A 14,949-nucleotide genomic window follows, 5' to 3' on the forward strand; every position below is an offset into this window, starting at 1 on the left:
GGAGGAAGGAAGGGAGGGAGGGAGGGAGGAAGGAAGGAAAGGAAGGAAAAGCTAGGACTAGCCAGTGTGTGGCTTTGTCCCCCTGGCTTGACGCCTGTACTGGGATACGTCATGTAAGAGCCAGGAGAAAACTGCAGGGTAACTCTGACCACAAGAGCAACAGCTCTCTGAAAAGAGGCTGGCCGGGTACCCAGCTCCAAGGAGGAAGCTAAATAATTGTTAATTCACTTTCTTACTCAGTAAGGAACCACTCCAGAACGTCAAGAGAGAGGAACTCAGCTCAGCTCCTTTCAGCCACTGCCAGCAGATACCAAAGGAAGCCAGACCCGGCTGTGACTGGAGAAGAGTGAATGCCCCAGAATGTCCTCTCATTGAGAAGTAATTAAAAACTGTTTTTCTAGAAAATGACACTTGACCAGGATCTGTTCATTTCTTTAAGCACAAAAGCCAGCACTGTCTAAACTAATTTCACAATTGTTCAAGATGAACATCTGTAGAAACACACTGGCCACTCCACCAAAGCTCCTCACCTGTATGTAGCACCCCATTGGTCCACAGAGTAAACTTGCAGCTTTCACTTAAATTCAAGGTTGGTTTGTTTTAAATATGGTATGCTAGACAATGATGGGGACTGAAGTCTGCCTAAGCTCGCTTCAAGCAAAGTGACTTCCAGTAATAAAGTAAGTGGGGAATATGGTCTCAATTAAAAATATGTATATCGTGGCCGGGCACAGTGGCTCAGGCCTGTAATCCCAGCACTTTTGGAAGCCGAGGTGGGTGGATCATGAGGTCAGGAGATTGAGACCATCCTGACCAACATGGTGAAACCCCCTCTCTACTAAAATACAATAAATTAGCCAGGCGTGGTAACGTGTGTCTGTAGTCCTAGCTACTCAGGAGGCTGAAGCAGGGGAATCGCTTGACACTGGGAGGCAGAGGTTGCAGTGAGTTGAGATTGCACCACTGCACTCCAGCCTGGTAACAGAGAGTCTGTCTCAAAAAAATAAAATAATAAGACAATCAGCTGCCATCCGAGGAGCTGAGGAAGCCTAGAGCTCTCAGGAACAGTCCTTTCAGGGGCACTCAGGATGGTCCAGTGTCTGACATACCAACATAGGTTTTCCTACAAAACAGCCTCCAACAAAACTAGGCTGTCCCGAACTCCTGGTAATAGAATCGTTTACCTTTATACCAAGAAGGTTGGGAAGGCACCAGAATCTGCATGTGCCATGTGCCCAGGCAGACTTTGATGGGTTCGTGCTGTAAGACCTAAAGATCTTATGAGATTGTCCAAAACAAAGAAACTTGTCAGCAGGGCCTATGGTGGTTGCATGTGTGCTAAATGTGTTCGTGACAGGATCAATCATACTTTCCTTATCAAAGAGCAGAAAATCCTTGTGAAAGTGTTGAAGGCACAAGCACAGTCAGAAAGCTAAATAAAAAATGAAAATTTCTTGAATAATGAAAAGACTTGCCAAAAAATACACACACAAAAAACAAACAACAAAAATATGTGTATAGTGAGTGGAAACTGAGCAGGCAATATCTACTGTAGGATTCGGTATAAAATGCCTTGGCTGAGCAGTCTGTTGGGAACCTGTATGTCACTAGCTATAAGTTTTCTTTTTCTCTTAGGCTGCTCAGATTTCTCCAAAAGACTCTTTAAATCTACTGCCTGGAAAGTGAGGCTCTGGCTGCCAGAGATCCAGGGCCCAGTGGAGCTAGAAAGCCAGAGGTCTCCATATTCAAGACCAAGAATGAGTTAAGTGAGATATACTTTTAACAGAATTTAGTACTCCCTCTTTTTTCTTTTTTTTTTTTTTGAGATGGAGTCTTGCCCTGTCACTCCCACAAAGAGTGTGTAAAACTGTTCCTATTTCTCCACATCCTCTCCAGCATCTGTTGTCTCCAGATTTTTTAATGATTTTAATGATCGCCATTCTAACTGGCATGAGATGGTATCTCAATGTGGTTTTGAATTGCATTTCTCTAATGACCAGTGATGATGAGCATCCTTTCCCCATTGCTTGTTTTTATCAGGTTTATCAAAGATTAGATGGTTGTAGATGAGTGTTGTTGCTCCAGAGGCCTCTGTTCTGTTCCATTGGTCTATGTCTGTTTTAATACCTGTACCGTACTGTGCTGTTTTGATTACTGTTGCCTTGTAGTATAGCTTGAAGTCCAGCAGTGTGATGGTGCCAGCTTTGTTCTTTTTGCTTAGGACTGTCTTGGCTATGTGGGCTCCCTTGCAGTTCCAAATGAAGTTTAAAGTGGTTTTTTCCAGTTATGTTAAGAAGGTCATTGGTAGTTTGAAGGGGATAGTATTAAATCTATAAATTACTTTGGGCAGTATGGCCATTTTCACGATATTGATTCTTCCTAACCATGAGTATGGAATGTTTTTCCATCTGTTTGTGTCTTCTCTTATTTCCTTGAGCAGTGGTTTGTAGTTCTCCTTGAAGAGGTCCTTTACATCCTTTGTTAATTGTATTCCTAGGGATTTTATTCTCCTTGTAGCAATTGTGAATGGGGGTTCACTCTTGATTTGGCTCTCTGTTTGTCTGTTATTGGTGTATAGGAATGCTTGTGATTTTTGCACATTGATTTTGTATCTTGCGACTTTGCTGAAGTTGCTTATAAGCTTAAGGAGAGTTTGGGCTGAGATGATGGGCTCTTCTAAATATACAGTCATGTCATCTGTAAATAGAGGCAATTTGACTTCCTCCTTTCCTAATTGAATACTCTTTATTTCTTTTTCTTGCCTGATTGCTCTGGCTAAAACTTCCAATACTATATTGAACAGGTGGTGAGAGAGGGCATCCTTGTCTAGTGCCAGATTTCAAAGGGAATGCTTCCAGTTTTTGCCCATTAGTGTGATTTTGCTTTCATTCTTTTGTGATACATTCCATCGACACCTGGTTGATTGAGATATTTTAGCAGAAAGAGCTGTTGAATTTTGTCAAATGCCTTCTCTGCAGCTATTGAGATAAACATGCAGTTTTTGTCTTTGGTTCTATTTATGTGGTGAATTACATTTATGGACTTGCATATGTTGAACCAGCCTTGCATCCCCAGAATGAAGCCTACTTGATCATGATGGATAAGCTTTTTGATGTACTGTTGCAATCAGTTTACCAGTATTTTATTGAAGATTTTTGCACCTATGTTCATCATGGAGATTGGCCTAAAGTTTCTTTTTTTGTTGAGTCTCTGCTGGGTTTTGGTATCAGGATGACGTTGGTCTCATAAAATTAGTTGGAGAAAATTCTTCCTTTTGTGTTGTTTGGAATAGTTTCAGAAGGAGTGGTACCATCTCCTCTTTGTATGTCTGGTAGAATTCGGCTGCGAACCTGTCTGGACCTGGACTTCTTTTGGTTGGTAGGCTATTAAGTGCTGCCTCAACTTCAGCCCTTGTTATTGGTCTATTCAGGGTTTCAACTTCTTCCAGCGTTTAGGCTTGGGGTGGGGTGCAAGTGTCCAGGAATTTATCCATTTCTTCCAAGTTTACTGGTTTATGTGCATATAGTTGTTTGTAGTAATCTCTTATGGTAGTTTGTATTTCTGTGGGATCAGTGGTGATATCCCCTTTATCATTTTGTATTGCATTTATTTGAGTCTTGTCTCTTTCTTTTTTATTAATCTGGCTAGTGGTCTGTCTATTTTGTTGATCTTTTTGAAAAACCAGCTCCTGGATTTATTGATTTTTTAAGGGTGTGTGTGTGTGTGTGTGTGTGTGTCTATCTCCTTCAGTTCAGCCCTGATCTTAGTTATTTCTTGTCTTCTGCTAGCTTTTAAGTTTTTTTTTGATCTTGCTCCTCTAGCTCTTTCGATTTTGATGATAGGGTGTCGATTTTAGATCTTTCCTCACTTCTCACGTGGGCATTTATTGCTATAAATTTCCCTCTTGACACTGCTATGAATGTGTCCCAGAGAATCTGGTACATTGTGTATTCATTCTCATTGGTTTCGAAGAACATCTTTATTTCTGCCTTCATTTCGTTGTTTATCCAGTCAACATTCAAGAGGCAGTTGTTCAGTTTCCATGAAGTTATGCGGTTTTTAGTTAGTTTCTTAATTCTAAGATCTAATTTGATTGCACTGTCGTCTGGGAGACTGTTTGTTATGATTTCCATTCTTTTGCATTTGCTGAGAAGTGATTTACTTCCAATTATGTGGTTAATTTTAGAGTAATGTGGTGCTGAGAAGAATGCACATTCTGTGGATTTGGGGTGGAGAGCTCTGTAGATGTCTATTAGGTTCACTTGTTCCAATTCTGCATTCAAGTCCTGGATATCCTGGTTGATTTTCTGTCTTGTTGATCTGTCTAATATTGACAGTGGAGTGTTAAAGTCTCCCACTATTATTGTATGGGATTCTAAGTCTCTTTGTAGGTCATTAAGAACTTGTTTTATGTATCTGGGTGCTCCTGTATTGGGCGCATATATATTTAAGATAGTTAGCTCTTCTTGCTGTATTGATCCTTTCACCATTATGTAATGCCCTTCTTTGTTTGTTTTGATCTTTGTTGGTTTGAAGTCCATTTTATCAGAGACTAGAATTGCAACCCCTGATTTTTTTTTTGTTCTCCATTTGCTTGGTAGATCTTCTTCAATCTCTTTACTTTGAGTCTATTTGTTTCTTTGTGTGTGAGATGGGTCTCCTGAATACAGCACACTGATTGGTCTTGACTATTTACCCAGTTTTCCAGTCTGTGTCTTTTGATTGGGGCCTTTAGGCCATTTATATTTAATGTTAATATTGTTATGTGTGAATTTGATCCTGCCATTTTGTTACTGGTTGTTTGTTTTGCCTGTTGGTTGACGTAGTTTCCTCATTGTGTCTTTGGTCTTTACCTTTGGTTCGTTTTTGCAGTGGCTGGTACTGGATATTTTTTTCTGTGTCTAATGCTTCCTTCAGGACCTCTTGTAAGGCAGGTCTGGTGGCAATGAAATCTCTCAGTAATTGCTTTTCCATAAAGGATTTTATTTCTCCACTTAGTTTGGCTAGATATGAGATTCTGGGTTTGAAAGTTCTTTTCTTTAAGTATGTTGAATATTGGCCCCCACTCTCTTCGGCTCATGGGGTTTCTGCCAAGAGATCTGCTGTGAGTCTGATGGGCTTTCCTTTGTGGGTAACCCAAACTTTCTCTCTGGCTGCCTTTATCGTTTTTTCCTTCATTTCAACCCTGGTGAATCTGACGATTATGTGCCTTGGGGTTGCTCTTCTTGAAGAGTATCTCTGTGGGGTTCATTGTATTTCCCATATTTGAATGTTGGCCTGTTTTGCTAGGTTGGGGAAGTTCTCCTAGATAATATCCGGAAGTGTTTTCCAGCTTGGATTCATTTTCCCCCTCCTCTTCAGGCACACCAATCAAGCATAGATTAGGTATTTTCACGTAATCCTGTATTTCTTGAAGGCTTTGTTCATTTCTTTTCAGTCTTTTCTCCCTTTTCTTGCCTTCTCTTTTTATTTCATTGAGTTGATCTTCAATCTCTGATATCCTTTCTTCTGCTTGATTGATTTGGCTATTGAAACTTATGTATGCTTCACAAAATTCTCGTGCTGTGTTTTTCAGCTCCATCAAGTCATTTATGTTCTTCTCTAGGCTGGTTATTCTAGTTAGCATTTCGTCTAATCTTTTTTCGAGGTTCTTAATTTCTTTGCATTGGGTTAGAACATGTTCTTTTAGCTCAGAGAAGTTTGTTATTACCCATCTTCTGAAGGCTGCTTCTATCAGCTCTTCAAAATCATTTTCTGACCTGTTTTGTTGCCTTGCTGGTGAGTCACTGTGATCCCCCTGGGGAAGAGAGGCATTCTGGACTTTGATGTTTTCATCCTTTTTGCACTGGTTTCTTCCCATCTTCATGGCTTTATCTATTTTTGAAGTTCATGATTTCAGGTGGGATCTCTGAATGGATGTCCTTTCTGTTAAAGTTGGGGTTATTTCTCCTGTATGAGGCTTTTTTTTTTTTTTAACACAGGTGTCAGTGTGCCACTTGAGACAGTCTGTCCATTGTCTGCCTGTAGAGGTGCTGCTGGGCTGCCTCAGTCTCGGCCAGGCTGCTGTTTATTCTTCACCTGGTTTCCACTTATGCTGGTGAAATTAGCCCGACCTTCCCAGTGGCAGGCTTCTTTCCCTCTGCTGAGTCTGCTGCACCAATATGGAGCTCTGCCTGATGTGTTAACTGTGAAAATATCCCAGGAGAGGGATTCTGGTTGCCGGATCTTGCGGGGGTGGGGTCTGTATGGCCATATCCCCCTCCTTGCTTTCAACTCTCCCTTCTATGGGATGGGCAGTTCCTTCTCGCAAGCTTTCTCAGTGTTAGTCCAAGTCTCCACCCTGCTCTGTGCTGAGAAGACACCGGTCTGGCTGGGGCTGCCGGCCTGGGCTATTGCCCGGGTCTGCAACTCAGGGCAGTTCTCAGCCACACGGCATTTTCCTGGGCTGTGTGTGCCGAAGTCTCAGAATGTAATGCTATATCTGATTCAGAGTACAAAGGAGGTGACGACCCCAATCCTTCATGCCAGATACACTTTTCAGGTGGGGCAGTGCCCCTCCTTGCCTCAGCTCACCCCCTTTGGGCTGCTTATGACATCTTTTTTTGGGTTAATCCCGCTGTTCAACCAGACCCTTTGGAATGAACCTGGTACCTCGCTCAGAGACACAGATATTGCTCTAATTCTGTGTCTCACTCAGTGGGAGCTGCGCTCTGGAGAAGCTCCCTTTCGGCCATCTTGGTCCCCCACTCAATGTTCATTTTTTAAAAATATAACTGAACAGTATCCATTGTATGAATATATCACAATATGTTTATCCTGTGGATGGATGTTGAAGTTGCTTCCAGTTTTTGGTTACTTCAAATAAAGCTGCCACAAACATTTGCAAACACATTAAAATTATTGTTACTAAATGTGAACTCTGTTAAGGAATATGAAAGGAGTGCCAGGTGTGGTGGCTCATGCCTGTAATCCCAGCGCTTTGGGAGGCTGACGTGAGCAGATCACTTGAGGTCGCAAGTTCAAGACCAGCCTGACCAACATGGAGAAACCCCGTCTCCACTAAAAATACAAAATTAGCCTGGCATGGTGGTGCATGTCTGGAATCCCAGCTACTCAGGAGGCTGAGGCAGAAGAATCGCTTGAACCCAGGAGGTTGTGGTGAACTGAGATCATGCCATTGCACTCCAGCCTAGGCAACAAGAGTGAAACTCCATCTCAAAAAAAGAAAGAAAGAAAGGAGATGGAAGGGTCATGAAATGTTATTTCCAATACTGACATCCTTATGCTTGAGCTAATGACAGATCCAGCCTCCCTTTGACCACTTAAAAAGATAGGAAACAGAATGAGTTTAAACACATGGCTGGGTGCAGTGGCTCACTTCTGTAATCCCAGCACTTTGCGAGGCCAAGACAGGCGGATAACCTGAGGTCAGGAGCTTGAGACCAGCCTAGCCAAGATGGTGAAAGCCCGTCTCTACTAAAAATACAAAAATTAGCATGAGATAGCTCATGCCTGTAGTCCCAGCTACCAGGGAGGCTGAGGTGGTAGGCTCACTGGATCCCAGGAGGTGGAGGTTGAAGTGAGCCAAGATCGCACCACTGCATTCCATCCTGGGTGACAAAGCAAGACCCTGTCTCAAAAAAAAAAAAAAAATCAGCCAGGTGTGGTGGTGCCCACCTATAATCTCAGCTACTCAGGAGGCTTAGGCATGAGAATCACATGAGCCCAGGAGGCTGAGGTTGCAGTGAGCCGAAATCATGCCACTGCACTCCAGCCTGGGTGACAGAGCCCAGACTCTGTCTCAGAAGAAAAAAAAAGTAGTTTTGTGTCTTCAGTCCCATAGATGCTATTAGATACTAACAGAAGAGGGGAACTATCGTTCAAGAGTCTACTGAGTGGTTTCAGTATAATTCCAGCAATAAGATCCAGTTGTGGCTGACCATGCCCCAAGCGTGTAACAGTGTTAGCAATGTGTTAGTGCTTTTCATCCTTATGTCACTGTAAGCCTAAGAGGCAGCTAGCAGTATTATCTCATTTTACAAGGAAAGTAAGACTTCTGGCAAATAAGTGAATAAATGATAGTGTTGGAAATCAAACAAGTCAGTAAGACACCAAAGCCTTTGTTCTGTCCTCTATACCAGGGTTTGTCCGGTGGGGTGCAATGACTCATGCCTATAATCCCAGCACTTTGGGAGACCAAAATGGGTGGATCACCTAAGGTCAGGAGTTGACCAGCCTGGCCAACATGGTGAAACGCCATCTCTACTAAAAATACAAAAATTAGCTGGGCGTGATCATGTGTCCCTATAATCCAAGCTACTTGGGAGGCTGAGACAGAAGAATTGCTTGAACCTGGGAGGCAGTGGTTGCAGTGAGCCGAAATCGCACCACTGCACTCCAGCCTGTGTGACAGTGCAAGACTCCGTCTCAAAAAAATGAAAAGGTTACTACAATGTCATCTCAGTTTATACCGAATCTGACCAAATTTTGAAGCATAATTAGGATGTCAGTGTTATTCAACAAAGACATCTGCTTTTAGAAATTCTATCTTACCACTGATAGTGGTGGTGTGGGCCTATAGTCCCAGGTACTCAGGAGGCTGAGGTGGGAGGATCACTGGAGCCCAGGAGTTCTGGGCTGTGGTGCACTATGCCTATCTGGTGTCCACACAAAGTTCAGCATCAATATGGTGACCTCCCGGGAGCGGGGGACCACTGGGGTGACAGGCTCAGGTCAGAAATGGAGCACGTCAAAATTCGCATGCTGATCAGTAGTGGGATCGCACCTGTGAATAGCCACTGCACTCCAGCCTGGGCAATATAGCAAGAACCTGTCTCTAAAAAAAAAGAAAAAAAAAAAAGAAATTTTATCTTACCTTCCCGTTTTATACAAATTGATCAATTTTCCCAAGTATGTTGAAATCAGCTGTAAAAATAATTGGGGTCAGGTAAAAACAGTAAATCCCCTGACATATGAATATCCAGACATGTATGTAGTTCGCATCATTTTCCTATCTAGCATTGAACTCATAAGTATTTGACTACCGACACTGAAATAAGATTGAGCTCCATTAAAACTAACTTAAAACTAAGCTGTTTGAGAAAAAAAGGATGATTAGCTAATCAATATGTATATCCATGTAAAGAAATACATTTTAAGGGTGGCTTGCCACACCAAAGTCATGGAGTTTCCTCTGAAAGTTCTCAAGATTGGCTGGGCACAGTGACTCACACTTGTAATCCTAACACTTTGGAAGGCTGAGATGGGCTGATCAGTTGTGGTCAGGAGTTCAAGACCAGCCTGGCCAAGACAGTGAAACCCTATCTCTACTAAAAATACAAATATTAGGCAGGCGTGGTGGCACATGCTTATGATCCCAACTACTCAGGAGGCTGAGGCAATAGAATCACTTGAATTCAGGAGAAGAGGTTGCAGTGAGCCAAGATCAGGCCACTGCACTCCAGCCTGAGCAACAGAGCAACTCTGTCTAAAAAAAAGAAAAAGAAAGAAAAAGGAAAAAGAAAAAGATAAAGGTTAGTGTGAGTAGGTTTGGAATTAACTATACTGGATGATTTTAAAGGCTCAGTATTTTCTAATTTTTTTTCCCATGGAAGTTTACGATTCATTATTGGAAAATTCCAAACCATTGTTTGATTTAGGTAGAGAAAAAGATACACTGATATCTCTCAAGTTATATATTTCTAAACATTGATGATTGCACATTATTGTGATGTGATGAAGGACATTATTAGAGGTGTCAGGATTGCTAGCAAACAAAATAAACTGTGTAGCCCTGGTGTTATACAATTCCAGGCTCTCTGTTGTCTATGTCCTGATATTAGAGGGTCTCCAGACCGCCTAACCACTCCTTCAACTTCCAACAGTTCCTTGAGGCAGAATGAAACCACATTGAAATACCACTACCACACACACCGCATTGGCTTAAATTAAACAGTTTGACAATACCATGTGTTGGCAGGAAAACAGAGCAAGAAGAAGTACCATTCACCACTGGTAGACGTATAAATGGACATACCCACTTTGGAAAGCAGCTTGGCACTGTCCACTAAAGTTTGTTGTACATACCCTATAACTTAGCAATTCCATTCCTAGGTAGACAGCCTAGAGCAGGGATTCTCAAAGTATGGTCCCTGTACCAATAGCATCAGCATCACCTGGGAACTTAGAAATGCCAAATCCTTGGGCTCTGCCCAGAACTACTCAAGCAGCAACTATAGGTGTAGGGCCCAGCAATCTGGGTTATAATAAACCCTCCATGTTACTGTAGTGCATTCTAAAGTTTGAGAACTACTGCTATGGAGAATTAGAAACTTATGTTTATCAAGATACATGGACAAGGAGGTTTTTGACAGCATTGTTTATAATAAGCTATCATTGAAAACAAGCCAAATGTCAATCAATATCATAATGGATAAACATGTTATAGAATAGTTATGTAATACAGTGAAATATTAAAAAATAATGAATCACTGCTATATAAAATATCATGGCTATCTCAAACATAATGGTGAGTAAATATTGAAGATGCAAAGAGTACGTTTTTATATCTATATAGAGAAAGGTTCTTGTCAAAGTATATATATATATATACTTTGAAAATTCTATGAGGTGTGTATATATATATATACACACACACATAATGGTCTAAGAATTCAAAACTATATCTTCAGTTCTAATCCTTCCTTTCTTCCTTTCTTTCTTTCTTTCTTTCTTTCTTTCTTTCTTTCTTTCTTTCTTTCTTTCTTTCTTTCTTCTTTCTTTCATTTCTTATGAGACAGTTTCACACTTGTTCCCCAGGCTAGAGTACCACAACCTCTGACTCCCAGGTTGAATTGATTCTCCTCCCTCAGCCTCCCGAGTAGTTGGGATTACAGGCATGTGTCACCATGCCTGATTAATTTTGTATTTTTAGCAGAGATGGGGTTTCTCCATGTTCGTTGGGCTGGTCTCAAACTCCCAACCTCAGGTGATCCGCTCATCTCAGCCTCCCAAAGTGTTAGGATAACAGGCATGGCCATCTCGCCTGGTCCAGTTCTAATCTTTTCTTAGAACTCTAGGCTGGCATGTAACTAGTACCTACCACAGAATGTGTGTTCAGCTCATATAACATATCTTATTCTTTATAACTATAATCTCTGTAGTGACCACAGAGTATTTCATAATATGGGTATGCCACATTTATTTAACTACTTTCTTCTTGAAACAGGCTTTGCTAGAACCCTGTTTAGGCTGCCCCTGTAGGCTGAAAATTCTATGAGGTGAGAGACCTTGTCTGTCCTCTAAGACAGTACCTGCTCTTCAATAGTTCATCGAGTTGCTTTTCCAGATTAACTTTCCTGTAAGAAAAAAGAGTGCTGGCCAGGTGTGATGGCTTACGCCTGTAATCCCAGCACTTTGGGAGGCTGAGGTAGGTGGATCACGAGGTCAAGAAATCTAGACCATCCTGGCCAAGATGGTGAAACCCCTTCTCTACTAAAAATACAAAAATTAACTAGATGCAGTGGCACACACCTGTAGTCCCAGCTACTCGGGAAGCTGAGACAGGAGAATCGCTTGAACCCAGGAGGCAGAGGTTGCGGTGAACTGAGATCACACCACTGCACTCCAGCCTGGTGACAAAGTGAGACTCTGTCTCAAAAAAAAAAAAAAAGGAAAAAGAATGCTTTGGTCAGTTTTATTAATCTTTGTTATAGTATGAATTGATTCCTTGTACATTTTTTTTTACAATGAATTGGCACCGGAGAATCCAGTCAAGTCTGGATGACATGACAACAAATGTTCCAGACTTGGAAAATGAGACAGGGTGATCCTCTAAGGTCAAATAATTTCCCTCTCTGACGTCTCTTTTCTGTCCCAGTGCAATAGCAGCTAGGAAATGTGTGGCCTTAGACTTAGGAAACTGTATGTCTCCAATTTTCTCAGAGTACCTACTTAAAATATCCTAGCTCTCCTAAATTTAATTGATCTTGTATTCTAGTTTGTGGTTTGGGACATTTAACCCCATACCTGGACTAGGGAGTGACTGGTTCTAGAGAAAATGCTTGTAGGGCAGAACCTCGAGTCACCAATATTTTCCCAAAACAGAAATATTTGTCAAAGAAGACTACCAAAAGGAAGTGTGGCTACATTAAAAATAAGCTGGTTTTTAAGAAAGGCAAGAAAATATCTAAGAAGACTGTTTAAATGCACTGTTCTGGTTCCTAACTTGAGCTCTAGAGAAAATGCTTGTAGGTCATCTGGAAGGCCTGCTTCTTTGAAACCTTGCCTCTATACTCCCTACTTAATGACAAGCTGTCTAGCCCAATCCTAGAAGAGTCATAAAGGAGTTCTTCCCTGAGTTTGGCTGTCAGAGCAGAGCCTATGGACAGCTGCAGGAAGGGGCAGCAGATGCTACTTCGGTATGGCTCAGAGAAGAGACCTAGGCAGCATGCACACTGACTGCATGCTGTCATATTTACCTTGGAAAGCCCATTGTGATGTCACATGAAGTCACAGCCTGGAGGCAGAAAACTCTTCGGCTAAGAAAAGCATCTGGTTGAAAAATGGCACCAATCTAGGGGATGGATATCCCACTGCCATCATGTATCAGCCTTCTATTATTATTTGGTTTTTTTTGGGGGGGGGGGGCTTTGGATGCTATTTTCTGGGAATCAGAGCTGGAAGCAGGTACCAGCCAAGACAAATTCAGAGGTATGCAATGTAACCCTCCCTTGAAACTCACTGGTCCCTGCTCCTGAGGCCACAGAAACTCCTATGCTTTGGGCCAGGGGAAGAACTGGATGTGGGGAGAGGGGAGATGTGACAGTGCCCATGGATGTCTTCCTATAGGTCACTATAAATCGCTTTCCTTCAATTCATTTCAACAGACCTTGAGCACCTATTATATACAGCAGTGTAGTAGACATTGAGAGAGAATAAAAGACTATCCCCACTTTGAAGGAGATTGAGGTGAAATGGGGGAGACAGATAGACACATAACTTCAAAGAAACATAATGTGTTAAGAGTCAACAGATGTATAAATGTTGCTAAATACATGGGAGGTAGACGGCATTTTGAGCTAGGGGCTCTATAACTGCCGTCAGGGAAAGCTCAGGTTTGAGTGTGCTCCAGAGGAAGAGTGGGATTTGGAAGGTGTTGGGGGTGAATACAGGAGGGTGGTGGAAGCCTTTAAAAAAGAGGGAGTACATTGGAAAAAGGCATGGGAAAGGGAAGAGTATTGGATGTGTTTGAGGAGAGATGCCACCAATCTGGATGGAGTATAGAACTGTAGGGACTCAGAGAGAGAAAATGTTGAAAAGCTGACAGAGGTCACATTGCAGAGTTTTGAACGCCAGGCTGAGTACTTTCTATAAATACGACTCTATGCAGTTTGAAATACATCAAAGATTTTAAAGTCAGGTAAAAATGTGCTTATTACAGGACAAAAATGAGTATTGGATAACTAAAAAAAAAAAAAGAAAAGGAAAATAAATTTTAAAAATTTTTAAATGTCCTTAGATCTGTGCTTTAGAGCAGTGCTTCTCAAACTTTACATGCATATAAATCACCTGAGGGGGTCTTGTTAAAAAACAGATTCTGATGTAGGAAGTCTGGGGTAGGGATTGAGTTTTTACAGTTCTAACAAGCTCCCAGGTGATGCTGCTGCCCTTGAACCGGGACCACACATTAAGAGTGAGGCTTTAAATACCTCCAGTGAGTATTTATGATAGTTCTCTGGCATAGCTAGGCCATTTTAATGGTTTGATGGGAAGAAGGGAGGAAATGAAAGAATAAGAGCAGTACAGTGAAAAAGAGAACATAGCCGGGCACGGGGCTTGCGCCTGTAATCCCAGCAATTTGGGAGATTGAGGCAGGTGGATCACTTGAGGTCAGGAGTTCAAGACCTGCCTGGCCAACATGGTGAAACCCTGTATCTACTAAAAATACTAAATTGGCCAGCCATGGTGGCGTGAACCTGTAGTCTCAGCTACTGGGGAGGCTGAGGCACTAAAATCACTCAAACCCAGGAGGCGGAGTTTGCAGTGAGCTGAGATCACACCACCACACTCCAGCCTGGGCGACAAGAGGGAAACTCCACCTCAAAAAAAAAAAAAGACAGAGAGAGAGAGAGAACATAAATTAATTCCCCAAATATTTATCCCCCACCTCTCCCCCCATTTGCACTCCTCTGTGCACTATTGATACAGCAGTAAGTGGAAGAGGCGAAAGTATCTGCTGTCAGGGCTGTGAAAGTGGAGGCGGTCTTGGGGTGAACGTTTGCATGTGGAAGGTGATGCAAGACTCCCTTGCAAAGGAGGGAGAAGGCACTGAGAGTCAATCATAAACATTATCATAATTTTCTATGAGGATTACATTCATCACAGCATTTCCAGTGCCTAGTACACTGCCTGGCATATTAGTAAGTGCTTTGTAGTTGTTTGTGAAATGAATAAATGACATCTCAATTCTAACCCTGAATGACTCACAAGATGATGGTGTTTTAAACAAGATAGGCAACATTAGACCGGAAAAGTGGTGAATGTGGTGGGAGGCAGAAAATAAACTATTATATTGCAAGTGCTTATAGAATTCATCAAGCATCTCAGATTAATGGCCAAGACCTGTGATGTTCCACTAGTCATATGTGATCATTCACATTTTTTATTTTTGAGACAGTGTCTCGCTCTGTCACCCAGGATGGAGTGCAACTCACAGCTTACTACAACTTCAAACTCCTAAGCTCAAGTGATTCTCCCACCTAAGCCTCCTGATTAGCTAAGACTACAGGCCCATGCCATCATACCTGGCTAATTTTTGTATTTTTTTGGTAGAGACAGGGTATTGCCATGGTGCCCGGGCTGGCCTCAAACACTTGGGCTCAAGCAATCCACATGCCTTGGCCGCCCAAAGTGCTGGGACTACAGGCACGAGTCATCACACCTGGCCTT

The 14,949-nt window shown here is 42.1% G+C and overlaps 1 pseudogene; it reads left to right on the forward strand.

The window, feature by feature from the left end:
- Positions 1-1,088: 1,088 nt before the first annotated feature.
- LOC108308826 lies at positions 1,089-1,436 on the forward strand (annotated as a pseudogene).
- Positions 1,437-14,949: the final 13,513 nt, after the last annotated feature.

This window comes from Cebus imitator, unplaced genomic scaffold (genome assembly GCF_001604975.1).
Source record: "Cebus imitator isolate Cc_AM_T3 unplaced genomic scaffold, Cebus_imitator-1.0 Scaffold88, whole genome shotgun sequence".
Taxonomy (NCBI): domain Eukaryota; kingdom Metazoa; phylum Chordata; class Mammalia; order Primates; family Cebidae; genus Cebus; species Cebus imitator.